Below are 16,102 nucleotides of genomic sequence, written 5' to 3' on the forward strand. Positions count from 1 at the left end.
TTGTTTTTCCGTATATCGTTCCTTATGCCGCTTGAATTTCTTACTCGTACGAAAATAATGTACATTATTATATATTATGATTTATGATCTATACGTGTTTCTGTCGTATAGTATAATATTATTGTAAGCTGTAATATCAAAATTATTATTATTACCAATCCATCGATGTTGTATAGTTTTGTTTTGCGTCTGTGACCTGTGTATAAATGTTTCCTATATTATAGCTGTTCGTTTTCTCATTATTGTGTACAGTGCTGGATACTATATTATATATTATTATATTTACGATATTATATATTTGTGTATTATAGTCGATTTCGTTACGTTTTTAAAATCAATTTTTTATGTCGGGAGTTTCATTTAGATCATTAAAAATGTTAATGTTAATAATTATTATTAATAATAGTGTTAAATTTATATATCGTTTCTGTTGTGTCGATCACTTCTTACCAATATATAGTGTCATTGTAACATGTAAATATAATATTATAACATAATAATAATAAATAATATTATCACCACCGTTTTGTACATAATAAATAATATCAGTAATCACAATCAATATGTTATGTTTTTGTCTTGATCAAATTATAATTCAATGTAATAAACGTATAATTAAAAATTATATATGCAATAAAGGTATTTATTAATAAAATTCCAAATCCTCTTGGAAAATTTCATACAGAATTTGTGTCCACCGCATCGTACAATAATTAAACATGAAAAACGATTGTTTATTATTTATGTTGTTGTTATGACCGTCAACCGCTTAAATACGGAATACAGCGTTTTGTACAATTGGATTTGTCTGGTATATTACCGTAGAATTAATTTCATTTAACATAATTGATTTTTAAATGGTTTACAATATGATGTTATTTTGTTTCAAAAATTTTGCGCAAAAGCCTTGCCACTGAACATACCGCGAATAATTAGGTACCTAACAAGAATAATATTTTACCACTGGAATTTAATTTGTTTAACCATGTTGAAAAATATTAAAACATTGGTATATTTATTTAAATTTAAACAATAGAACACCTAATTAAAGTAAAATAAGCATTCACGATGTTTGCGAAATTTGTTTTAAAAATAATGAGTTTAGCCCAAAATAGAGTCGGTAATAAAACGCTAACGAAGATTATTAAAATTTAAACAATTCATTCTTATGGTTATTTATGTTGCATTAAATTATAGTTGCAAAATCTTGAATATAAACTACTCATTTCTTATTTAAAGATTAAGGATAGATAACAAAAACTCACATAAAATAGTAGGTATATAAATTATGGCTCAGAATACATTTTTTATAGAGCTATTATTTTTTTTTTACGATTTTACATTTTTTATACTTGGAATTAATTATACGTGTATATAATACTGTACAATATTAATACTAAGTATTTTAGTTATTAGCTTATGATGGAGATTGATAATATAGAGTATGAAAAAAAACAATATATTATAGGTTAGGCATGGTTTTACAGCAAAACATTATATGAATAATATTCTCGAAATAACCAAATCATGTATAAATACATAAAATGTAGAAACAGATGATAAAAAATATCTAAAATACGCCTAGGGAGAATTTTTGCAAAGCACTATAAATATATTATAAAGGTCATAAAAGATAGATACTCAAACTAGGGAGATAAGGAGAGATAAGGACGAAACAGTATATACAGTAAGTCAGTGAATTCTTTTGGTAGGACACACTACCACGTACGACCACTATAAATATATATAGTTATATCATTGGTGTAATACTATAAACTTGAATTTACAAGCAACGTGATTTTCACTCAATAAATATGGTTATGGGATAGAATATATTTTTCTTGTTATAGTTAAGTATTGAAGTAACTTTAGTACAGACAACCCGTATATTCAAATAAATACTTAAATGTAAGTTTTATTCTTTATATTTCCTTATTTTTTTTTCTATAATTATAGTTTTAAGAACAAAAACACAAAGTGGTAAATATTTAATGTTCTAATAAACTAAGTGTCTACCTATATCAATATGAATTATTATATTTTTAGAAAACTACGCAGAAAATATTTCGCACTTTAATTAACTAATACAACATAAATATTTATAATTAAACTAATAAGAAATAGTATAAGTATAGCGTAATAAGAAATTTATGAAATATTAATTAATTAATTTTAACTATTTATCATTCTAAAAAAAAAATAATAAACTTTAACATATTTGTACAATCAAATTTACTAGAAATAATGTTAAAAGTAAGAATTTAAAACCATCATGTACACTGTACAGTTTTGTTATTTTTAATAAGTATCTTTAAACATTTTTGTTTATCTGATCCAGATTGTGATTTGTCATAATTGTGTACTTAGAACTCAATATAGCTAGAATACTAGTTACTGCAATTATGGAATCAAAAGCTAAAATATTATGTAAGAATAAAAAATGCATTTTTGAAAAAAAAACTAACAAAACAATGATTATCACTTTTATTTTAAACAAACAATAATATTAATATAATATTATACACCTCAGTTTTTTTTTTTATATTGTCACGTTATATACTCAAGGAAAATATAAAACAGAAGATTAGTTAAATAAATATTGTTGTTAAAAGCAATAAAGATGGTGTTCTATGAAAAACAAAAAAGTCATGGAGTAACTGTAAAATAAGCATCGTCTTGATATTTAACTCAATATGGTGACTACACTTACTCAATTAAATAGTTTATCCTCGGATTCTTTGATATAAAATTCAAAGTGTTATAGAATAATACGTTTTTCATTAAAATAGTTTAATATAAGGAACTATCGATAAATTAATCAAAGGTATCACACAGGCATACACGGTAAAGTACTTTATTTTCAAAAAAAAAAAAGTTTTCTCTTCTACTTTCCAACAAAATAACAATTGTTCTATAAACAACAACTTTGCAACAACCTGTATGTAAGACAAATTTTGTTGTTGATCACTCGGTACTCGTAAATTATACAACTTTATCTACTTTATTAAATGTTACCCGTAAAACCATACTATGTCTATATTAATGTTTGTACAATAAGATGCACCGAAGATGGTTGATATGAATAAACAAAGTATTGTACATACTAATAATTAATATTGATAAACGATATAAAAATGATATTGATATGTAAGTCATTGAAATCAGTATAGATATAATTCAGAAAGAGTAATTAAAAAAAAAAATTGTTTCAATGTGATTATAACACCAATAATTATTAATTACGTCATTACATAATCTTGCAAACAAATAAGATTTTTTCGAAATGGTGTTATTTTTTTTCTATAATCTTAACAAATATTTGTTCTACATTTTAGAAAACGAAATATATTTTTATTTTATTATTATTTTTTTTAAACAATGTAATCATTTAAAAATTAAAAGATTGGGGTTGTGCAGCACAACAAAACACAGTCGAATACAAATATATCGATTAAAAAAGTTAATTGTTTTTCGAAAACTTTATAATGAGAGAATTATCAACATAAAGTAATTAGATACAGTGCAAAACTATTAATTTAATGTAATTCAGAAGCTATCTGTACAATAATCGTCACGTCCATTTAATTTATAGATATTTAACGACAAGTCGTTTAATTTAAAATTTTAGTCACGTTTGTACCTACTGCACCATAAAAACTATATATAAAAAAAACAAAATCAACAAACTATGATAATATCTTCAATAATACATTTAATATCGTTCAAAGTCATAGTCAGCATAATATTATTATGTCATCGTGAAAATGAGTACATTTGATAGTAACCATTATGAGAGGTAAAAATCTCGTAGTGAATGTTGTTGTAGTTCACGTATTGTACTTTCAGATAAAAAATTATAGTTATGCCCATAAATCGCCAAGAATAAATTTTTGGTACATGACATCATATTATCAGAAATCTGTTGTGTAAAAGGGATTCGATACTATTTATTTTTCTACCAAAATACACTTATTTTATATCAAACATCCCACCTCCAAGCTATTGGATAAGGCTTCTGGAAACATATTTAAGTTCTTCATAAAATTTATTAGAAAACTACTCTTTTTACTTTTTTGAAACTGACCTCTTAAACTCTTCAAAATAAGATTTTAAGATTATAATATTATTGAAATAAAAAAATTATTATAAAACTGTAAGGAATAGTACGAGTATCAATAATTTTGTACAAAAAAAAAAAATTTAATTTTAACAATCGTATAGTCTATTATTGATATGACGTGTGTATATGAGTGGGGTAGTCGCCCTAATTATATTACACACAAAATCGCCTATATTTGACTATAACGGTTGGTATCGAATTCCATTAAAACAATAATGTTTAATATTTTGTAATAGCGAAATGAATGCCATTTTATCAATAAAGTGATATTATACCACAACGTTACATTATTCAATTATTGACATACGAATATTATTTACAAGGATTTGCGTCGCATTCATATACAAAAACCAATCAAGATGGCACGACGAGGTATTAAAGTCAAGATTTACTTGGGGCTTGGATGGAAAACACAAATAAAACAACAAATGGTCAGTAGCTTGCCCATATCTTTACTCCACTAATAATTTAAACTGCACTACTGAGCAAAATCCATAAAATCATGCTATATTATACTTATTATAAAAAATCGTTTGGGGCTAAAGCCAAAAAAAGTATAGCGATATCGCCTTTGTTCACGATACAAATTGATGAATTAGATAAACTCGAGTTGAGCTTTTACAAATAATCCAATTTATAGAAGGTACTGTGCATATAAAATATAATTTTACTACAAAATAATGTGTAGTATTATATAAAATATAATATATATTTTGACACGGCGCGCTGGTTATGCAATTTTAATACAATAAATTTATGTCTTCCGCGAACTACTAATAATTCTTATCGTAGTAGGTACTAAATATTATTACCGATTTGTTATACGAATAAATAGTTAAAATACAACGAAGAAACTCATATTCTATTACATCGAAGTATTTACACTATTTCATACTAACACTTCAACGATTATTCATAGAACAATTTTAGTTTTGAACCAACTGGTCATACCTTTACAGGTAAGTATAGGTATAATAAATAACAACATATATTATAATATGCACTTTATAACCACAACGCATTATACCGACCTGAATAAGTATAGTTATATTTACCCGTATAAATCAATAGAAAATTATAGAAATCAACCCAAACGTTATTGATCAATACCCCACATACAATGCAATATCATTATGTAAAACGTATTAATAGCAAAACACACTCACATAATATATACATTATACATAGTATACTATATTCTCAGATGAAATCATAGAGTGGTAATAAAAAAGACAAAAGTTTTTAACTCAAAACCCAGAGTGTAAAAATATACCACGAAAACGAAGACAATAAATAATAATATTATATTGCCTACGTAGATGTCATTGGAATTATTATTATTATTATTATTATTATAACTTCCGTTTAAGCCGTAAATATAATAATATATAGAAAGCCCCAAAAATATATTTTTCAAACGGATCGTACATAATAATAATATCATAATATATATCGTAATCGTATTATATATTTAGTGTCTATAATATTCTTCAGTACAAACTTAATAATATATTATATAGCTATAGTAGTGTAATAATAATTTGTATAGGTATAATATAAGAAAGTTTTGGCGAAGCAACAGCGCCGCCGTTATTACATGTCGTGTACCCAAGAGGTAAGTGAAACAGAAGGAGAACGGGTCAGTTATCTATACGATGATTCACCGAACATGATCATAACTATATTTTAATCCTTTAAATGTATATTATACATTCATAAAAATTCTGATTTTTAGCGTTTCTAAGTTTATAATAATATATTTATTTTTTGTATTGTTTACTCAAAGACTATATTTTATAATAAAAAAAAACCAATAGTTTGACAATGAAAGTTTGTATCGCCGCACACTTTAATTAGCATACAAATACATTTTAGGTTTAAAAATATGTCAAATTTCAAAAATCTAAATTGCATTAAGCGTATACTCCCAAGATAAATTGAGGATAAGCATTAAGCATACATGGGGGGAATCGCTCTGCACGATATGTCGATATGTAAGTACTGCAACTGTAACCATAAATTCAGATGCTATAAAAGCGGTTCTTTGTAAAAGACAATTTGGTAGATGTATGTGTAATAATAATATCTGACCGTACAAGCCTATCAATATTTTATAAAATTATTAAAATAATATGATATTTTATATTTAAGTACGAATAATGCGTAGACGTAAATATTAAGTTATGAATATTATATATTAAGGACATTTTGGTCAAGAATTTATTATGAGTTATCTCAACTGTTCACGGTTCGGTGAATAGTTAATTGTCCATAGTCTGTTTTTATAACTGAATTCATTTTGAATTCAAAAATAAATTCTTTGAAAATGTATATCAATGCTCAACTCAGAAACTTTACTGTATGTATGTTTTTTTTTAAATTTATTTATTTTTATATATAATTGTGTGAATAACAGTATAATAATGATCTTATTCAACACATTATAGAGAATCTAATTCCAGTATTTTTTTTATTCTTATTTTCGAATGTTTTAAGATTTACACTTATGATTAGAGAATTTCGACACATTATTTAAAATACCAATACATTTCCTTTAACTATTAAAAATAATTTGTTCTTAAAAATGTAGTATTTAAAATTTAAATTGTTATAAATATTATGGGTATTTTCCTGAAAAAAAGCTTCATACTCCTACTCTTATCGATGTCAGTCTTCATATCATATAGCATTATCGTTTGTTTTCATTGGGAATTTCTATAGCATTGATATGTTGTGTAATTTTGTGTAGTATTAAGGTATAAAAAGAAAAAAAAATAATTAAATTTTTTAGTGAAAATACATATAAAATAATAACAATAGTAATACGTAAATAATTCGCAGAAAAAAGTGTTTAGTGAATTAATGGTATTTTTTTGATAAATGTTTGAATATTTGGTTATTATTTTGTGTGTGTATGTGAGTTTCTATATTTATCTATATGTATTCGGTATGCATACCTTTTTGTGAGAATTTTTAAAGCTTTAAATCCCTAAGCCAAAAAAAGTATGATATTATAATACATAATACATTAATACAGTATATTACATTTTACTGATTTCAATTTTGTATATGATTTAATTTTGTTATATTATATATTTTAATTGTATATAGTATTGTAATTTACCGGGCTGATCATCAGATGAAATTCAACTTAAATTCATTTACGTGTACTTGTATATGATTAAAAAATATATCTACAAATAGTATAATAGTGAAGTTCATAATTATGGTTTGAAGTTATACACGAATTAGAGAGTTATTTGTTTGAGTGATATTTTCGTACAGATCTGTTATACCATTCTCATTATCAATTGACAATATTATGGACTGTTTTAACGATATGGTAATTTTCAATTGAACTTAACTTTTCCTGGTAGCAGACATAAAATGTGTACGTGATAATATATAATATAGGTACTCAATTATTGATTAAACCAGTGAAATAAAGACACTTTCAGGTCACAAAATATATTAATTGACGTAAAATAATAGTCCTAAAACATTACAAACGAACCTCTTTGTGCGAGATTTACTGCTTAAATATTTATTAGACATCAAAGTATAGACATTTATCGACAGTAGAAAACAGAAAACCATCAAGATTTGAAATGGTTCTCTCGTCTATTGAACTATAATTTAATATGTAAACACGAAACAATAAGGTCTCATATTTAGGTTTATACTTATGGTTAAATCACAAAAGGAATAATACATAAATACCCGCACAATACAGTTACGAATCCGTCGAATGGTAATATTCTACGTTTCTACAATTATTATTATTCTTTGATAGAGAAAAAACGATTTACATAAAATATAATATAATATTATATTATTGTACCATAAATATTATGTTAAATATTGGGACGTATTATTTATAAAATATGATGTTCAACCCAGCAGATCAGTGAAATCAGAAAAACTGTTAAAACATTTATAATATATATTTTCTACTAATTATCAGTTTTAAATCAAGGTTTATTACAAACAATTGAAAATAAAACATTGGGTTTTAAAAAATAATTTATATAGAGAGAACACAAATAACACAAATAAATACAAATATACATTAATCATAAGGTTTTACGTCGTCGATGGTTTAAATGGTTCAATTTGACTAATTGAAAATGGGACAAAAACAATGAAACAGTATACCACATGAAAACGTTAAAGAATTTTAAACGAATTTTTTTATGATGCACCGTTGTTGCCAAGATTGTGTTCAATAGATAACTTGACTGAAAACACAAAAACGGAGTGTTTTAATGTTGTTAAAATTTAATGGGTAATCGACATTAACGGGTTAAAAAAAAGTGACTTTTGAGCCGAATGATATAAAAGCAAATATAAACCGAGGGTGCGCGTTATGAAGAACGTGTGTTTTATTCAACATCGTTGTATCATTTATGGGCTCTTTTGAGTTCAAGTCGTAACGAAATCAGACCATAATAGGTAATAAAACATAAACAAATAAAGTTGCAGACTCTTGTGACGTTAGTACAAATTATTTTAGGATTCCGTAGATTATACGGTTTTCGCTAATTCTAAAAGTAATTCAACGCGTACACGTGCAATGATATTAAACACCCTGTGGCAACTCTTACATTTATTATTTCAAGGATAAGTTATATTCCCCCGGAAATACCTTTTCAAATCAAGTAGAACTTTTGACCTACTAAAAAACCGTTATTATTATAATATGTACATAAATATAAAAGAATATTCAGCAGGAAAATTGGAATGCGCAATAATATACCCTCTACACTTATTAATAGTAGAACAACGTAATACAATATTTTAAAATGTTAATAGAAATTTGAATGAAACATAATTGTTTAACGAGTTCACATAGGTATATCCAATTTACCATAAAAACTCTCAATTCAATAAACTAACTAACACAATAAAATAACAGTTTTTTTTTTCAATATAATATTAAATACAAAAGAATGTTTATAGTATTAAAATATTTAATATTTTGATATCCAACTTCATATTAATATTAATAATAGGCTATAATCAATTTATTGAAATACAAAACGATAATACTATACATTTAGCTCGCATAATATCTATACAATTAATTACATTGTTTAACTTTTTTGAAATAGTTGAACAGTAAATATGAATCTCTTTGTTTATAAAATCCCAAAAATATTAATATTTTTCTTGTGCAGTTAAATACTTTAGTATATTTTCTAATCACCAATCGCTCAACTAAGTTTCGATGTAGTTATCTCAATGTATTTATTGTATTTATAAGTTTAGAGATTTTAATTGGTTGATTTTAAAAATGTTTATATAAAAAAAAAACGAATATATTATAATGTAAGTCTAAATTGTACAAAACAACATCATGAATTTGGTTTTTAATATAATAACATGGCTCAGAGAATCGTAGTTTTAATAAACAGTTTTCATATAATCACATTAAATCGCAATGCAATCATCATAGTTAAAACCAACATAATCAAAGATGAGTTACGTAAGAGATTATTTAGGTAAAAATTGTTACCATTGTTACTATAACAATAACTTGTTCGATGTTTGATATTTTATATAGAATATGAGGATATTGAATCTATTGTAGAGGAGTATGGCGTAAGATTTTTCATTTGTTGATAAACTTTTACATCAAACAATACAATTTGAATAAATAGAAAACTAAAGATATACCTGAAAATCTGTGGTATAAAAAAAAGATAAATAATTGCAAATACTATTTAATTTATTAAAATATTTTAAAGAGCATCTTCTTAATATTTATTATTATATTACATAATCTATATTAAAATTACAATTAAATAGTACAAATAAAACGTAATGTGAAGACATGGTTGATAACTTGTTAAAGATATCATATAATCTGTTTATGAAATATAAACTTTGGGAAGAAGTAAGTTGAATTTGTATTAAATTACAAATAATAAGTAACTGTACCGATTCCATTTTATAATTAATAGCAAATTATGATTCGGTGACAATTTAAAAAAAAAAAAACTATTTTTTTGATTGTATAATATTATATAGGTAATAATAGTTTATTCCGTGAAAACCCTAGTATATTTTGTATCATATACCCGTATGCGGAATAGGTAGTTATTCAATTTTATAAAATTGATTGTTTAACCATGTTATATTATAGCAGGTTCAGCATATACCACTGAAAATCAATATCTATAATGCTAGGTATACAAATCCGAGAAATATTAATTTTATTCATATTGTCTGACGACTATAAAAACATCAAACAACGATGCTATAATTGTAAATATATAATAAAAGGGATTGCGTTCGACCCGGAATGAAATTGGCCAGGTGTGTAAGTTATACTCATATTAAAAATGACAGCTTAACTTATACTCACAATAAAAATAGTTTTTCATTAGCTACCAAATTTGAGTCTAAGAATGTCATCATAAAATTCCAAGCATTTGTCATTTTATTATTATCAAATTTATGGAGACGTCCCAAAATATTTTTTATGATTCGCTTCGATTGTCTTTTAGTCCTTTTTTATTTTTGCTATGCTAAGGGATTTTATTAATCGCACCACACAAAATGCCAACTCGACACACTTCCTCAAAGACTTATCATAGTTTATCTGTTTTTCTTCTAAGTTTAAGTTGGCCTGTAAGATGTAACATAACAAACGGTGAAAAAGTATTTTAATTTGTTATTATACACGTTCAAATTATGTTATTCATACTCTAATTATAATATCATTGGTGCGTTGTATCAATTTTATTAACGCCATTAAACACCAATTGTTTATAATTATTTATAGATTAACAACTATTATCCTAATTTATTTAAAGATAGAATTATAGTTAATCAATTAAATATTGTAATTAATAGTATAATGAAAATTGTATAAATTATTATTCACTCTTTTTTTTTTTTTGGCTTTCTTTTGTTTTCTTAATTAAACATTATAATTAAGTAATTATTTTATTATTTTTTATTATTTGATATTTTTAATATTACATATGTGATGCGCATGAAGAACAATTTGATACATTAGGAATTAAAAAAGAGAACATAAAGTAGGTGCATAAGTTTTTTTCACTAACACTTTTTTTCAGATACCATGATTACGATAACGCTTTTATTGCATTTACTAAACCCAAAATTAGATTAGCCATCTATTTTATATAACTAAATAGTGACTTAAGTTAATTTTAAAAGAAAAAAATTTAATTATACTACAATTTAAATTTACTTTTTAATTTGTTTACTTTAAAACGTTAAAATTTATATTTTTAAGCAATTTTTCAAAATGGTTACTTGTAATATTTTCACTATAGAATTTTGATATATTTTGGAAACAAAATTCAATTCGACTTTATTAACATGTTCACTAATATTAATATTTTCATACGCTAAATTAATATAAATATATTACATATATATATTTATTATGTTTATTAATTTATTGAACTTTTACAACAATAACCATTATTAATAAATGAAAAATATTATATCAGTTTATCATGTAAAATACTATAACTTTAAAGCGTGAAAAAAATATAGAAATGTGTAATCAATAATAACGCATTATTTTTAACCACCTAAATAAACGTGAGTTCTATATTCTATGAAACGTAGTTTTGTTAACATTTTAAATATCTTTAATTTGATTTTATTTATGCAAATGTATTTTATTTATTTATTTAATTTTTTTTTTTTTGTAGTACTAGCAGCAGTGGTGGTGGTAGTGGTGGAAGAAGGAGGAGGTACTACAAATATATGCACGTTTCAATAATATTATAATATTATAATACACCGCACGCATACGAGTGTACACTGCACAACATTTAATTTATGATGACGTTAAGGAACGTGACTGATAAGACAAGTAGGGGTGACGGTAGACAACTTTTCAATTTCCATAAGATATACAACTCGGTGGAAGGGGGTATAAAAACTTTACCGTTTTATTGGCTTAAAAGTTTTCTGAACTCGTGATGTTGAATTGTGAATACTAACTTCGTGACGGCGCAGGCCTTACTCAGCCGCAGAGACTTAAATTTGCTACGGCAGCTAGGAACTTCACAAATTGGCCTTGCACATGGTCAGGCCATTTAAATTTCACGATCCGGAAGTAGATAAATATATAGATAATATATATTGAAGAGCCCATGGTTGTTCCTGATCGTGTCAGGAGATGTGCTAAAAAAAATCAAAACATCAATGTTATTTAAAATGTTGTGTATTTATATTAAATACACATGTTTGAATTCTAACGAAGAGAAAACTAAACTGATTTTTTTGAACAAAAGTGAACTAATCTGCAAATCGATTTTTATGTACCTCTTAAAAATAATAACTAGATCCCATTTTCTATATTAAAAGTTCTTAAAACGATGAAACTTTTGGATTGCAATTTTCAACGTAAACAGTGTTTATATAAAATAGATTAGGTACTTAAGTACTTTAAAAATTTATTTTATTTTACCATGGTAGTTTTAAATATATAATTCTTTAGTTTTAATTAGTTTTTTTTTTTTATCAAATTTCAAATTTTGTAATGAAATCTGTACTTTATAAGCTAGGTTAAATTTTACAATAGAGGAGAAAATACTTTTTATTTTAAAAAAAATTGTTATAATTTTATTTAAAAACAATTCTATAGTTATTAGAATTTTTCATTATATTTCTAAAAAATACCGATACAAATATATAGTAAACAAAATTTAACGAATAGCTATTTGATTTTAATAAAATCTTGATAGTTTTTATTTTTAATTTAAAAAATAATATACTTCAATCGTATCGCCATTTAGTCTAAAATGTTTGAAGGTGCCGACTGCGTCCTATCTGTGAGTTTTTATAGGTAAATACTATTTTTATAACAAATATTACCATATTTTGATAATAGTATTTCAAACATCAAATTTTATTAAAAACGAGTTGTCGAATATGCATAAAACATTATTCATATAGAGCAGAATAGTAATAATCCAAATTATTATATCGAAATAGTCATACAAATACGCTTATGCTTATTGCATATTATGTTTATAGGTTATTCCATTATATCAATCATACATTATTTTATTGAATAAATTATAATCTATAAGACCTATATTCAAATGTCAATACCAGTTTATAGAACAATGTTGCGATTAAATATGTAATGTATTGAAATGCAATAATCTCATAACTGATGAGAACTGGAGAACTAAAAACACACTTGAACACATTAAGCATAAATAAGAGTAAATTATTTCACAATGAATTTTTTAAAGTATAATTAAACCAAAACCTATGTGTTCAAAAACAAAATGTACCAATGACCAATTTTACATCATCACGAATGCATTTTCCAACGAATCATAACATTTATTATGTAGCTTACTTTAAACTTTAATATTATTTAATGCACTGATTATTGTTGAAATAAATATCTCATATTGCTGATTAAAATCGTTTTTTTTCTAAAATAGTAAAAAATAAACAAAAAAACACAAATGGTTTGAAAAAAAAACATTTCTAACTTAGATACTGAAGTTTTACATGTTAAAAAAAAAATGTTGGAATTGTATCACATCAAAGCTAACACATGAAAGAATATAAAATTTAAAATATTGTATTATAGACTATATAGTGTATTTTTATTTTTATTTCAGTTTTCAATTATTTATAATATGTTTAAATTAATTGTATCTATTAATGTATTTATATAAAAATATATTACATTGTGTGTAGAAGAACGTTGTTTTGATTTTATTTTTATGCAGATAACAAAAATAACTATGTATTTAGAACATATTTTGATAGAAATAAACAAATTCACAAAAATCTTAACACTAAATTATTGATGAATAATTAAATATTAAGTAAGAGATTTTAAGGTATGACTAAACATTTTTGAAGAATAATTCTACACGATTACCGTTTGAATCAGTATTAGATTAATTCATAGATTTTATATTTATATAGATTAACTATGTGATTATATAAGTCAATTTACCATTTAAAATTAAACGTTATAAATATTTAGTGTTTTGAAGTGTAAAATTTACAAGGTCAAACAAATAAATTTATTATCATTCTACAAAATATTTATATATAATATATTCATTAAACTATTTTTCTAAACAATATCGCCACGATAATTTTCCATTTTAATTTTTAGGTTACATATACGAGCAGAGTGAAAATATCAAATAATAATTATTATTATTATTATAGCAATATTTTTTTTTATCGCAATAGTTAACTATAGTTATAATGTTTTTGGTAACCAGACACATAATGTATTTACGAAAATGAAATATATATAAACTATAAATAAATATTAATTTTTTTTCCAAAATCATTGCCTATATTAATATACATATTGTAGTATTAATATATAGTATGTTAGTATATATTTGAAAATATAAATTAAAATTTGTACTTTAAACTGTACAAATTATAAACATACTCTATGCTGTATTTAAATAAATCAATTCAAATCTGTGATGTTAATTTCATATTATGGATAATTATTTATCAATGACCCAAAGAATATAAATTACTGCGAGTTTTATTTAATCATTGAAACTAGACTTTACAATCAAAGGATATTATTATTTTTCGAATTTAATTAACTTAACATTTAATTATTTACATCTATAAATATCATATTACACTAAAAGTGGATCTTTCTTTATGACGAACTACATTAATTATATTTAATTTTCTACGTATAGTATGAGTTTTTAACTACGCAACTATTATTAAAATATAAAATACAAACAAATTTCAAGAAATTATGCATATTGTAATAAATGCCATTAATTTGAAAACAATACTTGTAAGACTATTTACACAAAAGTAATATGTAAATCACCATAATACAAAGTACAAAATAATGAAAAAGAGACAAAGTACCTAGTAATGTTTAAATTATTTAACATATTTTAATATTCCTGTCACTGTTTTTACTGTTTCTACTCTTAATTTATTGATTTACTGTTTTTAGTGAAAACAATTTTGTTTTATCGAATAATATGTACATTTATTTATTTATTTGTTTTTTTTTTTTTTTTTTGAGAGGTTATATGCTTCGATTTGGAATGCTTTATTTTATGGTTGTATGCGTTTTGTTGATTTCTCAAGATTTCACAACGCTTCCCATTTCGCAAAAACATTTTATTGGTTTTTCTACTAAAATACAACAATTTTCTAGAGTTCATCAATACTATTCTTCCGGACCGATTTTGGGGCTATAAAGTATAAACACTCAAAGCTTGTACAATGTTGATTGCGCAAAACCACATCTACTGAACACAAACATATTTAAAATGAATATATACATAGCTATAAATATTTAAAATAACCTGTCACTTTAAGTTTGCGATAAGAAATTATGTAAATGAACAATAGGTATCTCTATTGTTGCCGCCAATACAAAAGTCTGCAATTATTAGATGGTTAATACAAATATGAAATCTTATAAATTCACAATAATAAATTTCTAATTTAAAATATAATTAGTATTAGTTCTCACATTCTATTGTGGAATAGAAAGGAGACACCTTGAGATAATTGGTAAGACATCTATTATTAAAATACAATTTGCGACCGTTTCAATAAATTTGATTATGTATGCTATTGTGTTTAGAAAAATGATTTATTTTAAATTAGTAACTTTTTATTGCTGGATCGATTAACATAAAAATGTATTAAATAACTAAAAATATTTAACATTTTAGTTTATGAACAAGAATAATAAATATTAAGTTGTCGTCATATAAACAGTAAACACTTTGTAACTTACAGTTATTATAAACCATATATTTTTCACGGCATATTAACCGATTTAATAGTCAAACAAATACGATTTATACAAATATTATAATAGATAGATGATTTTATGTTACAAATTGCAATATGTATTAGTATACTTTTTTGGGGTAGATATTCAGCGAATTTCCTTCAATTAAAAAAAAAAAAATAAAATAAATAGTCAATTATCGTGATCGTAAAACA

General features: G+C 24.1%; 1 long non-coding RNA gene across 1 annotated transcript; it reads right to left on the reverse strand.

The window, feature by feature from the left end:
- Positions 1-15,120: 15,120 nt before the first annotated feature.
- Positions 15,121-15,775, reverse strand: LOC126551443 (uncharacterized). Its single transcript, XR_007605349.1, has 3 exons — positions 15,621-15,775; positions 15,451-15,527; positions 15,121-15,390 (listed from the first exon to the last, which is right to left on the reverse strand). It is a non-coding gene; the product is annotated as an uncharacterized LOC126551443 (long non-coding RNA).
- Between the last annotated feature and the right edge of the window lie 327 nt (positions 15,776-16,102).

This window comes from Aphis gossypii, chromosome 3, assembly GCF_020184175.1.
Source record: "Aphis gossypii isolate Hap1 chromosome 3, ASM2018417v2, whole genome shotgun sequence".
In the NCBI taxonomy this organism is placed as follows: domain Eukaryota; kingdom Metazoa; phylum Arthropoda; class Insecta; order Hemiptera; family Aphididae; genus Aphis; species Aphis gossypii.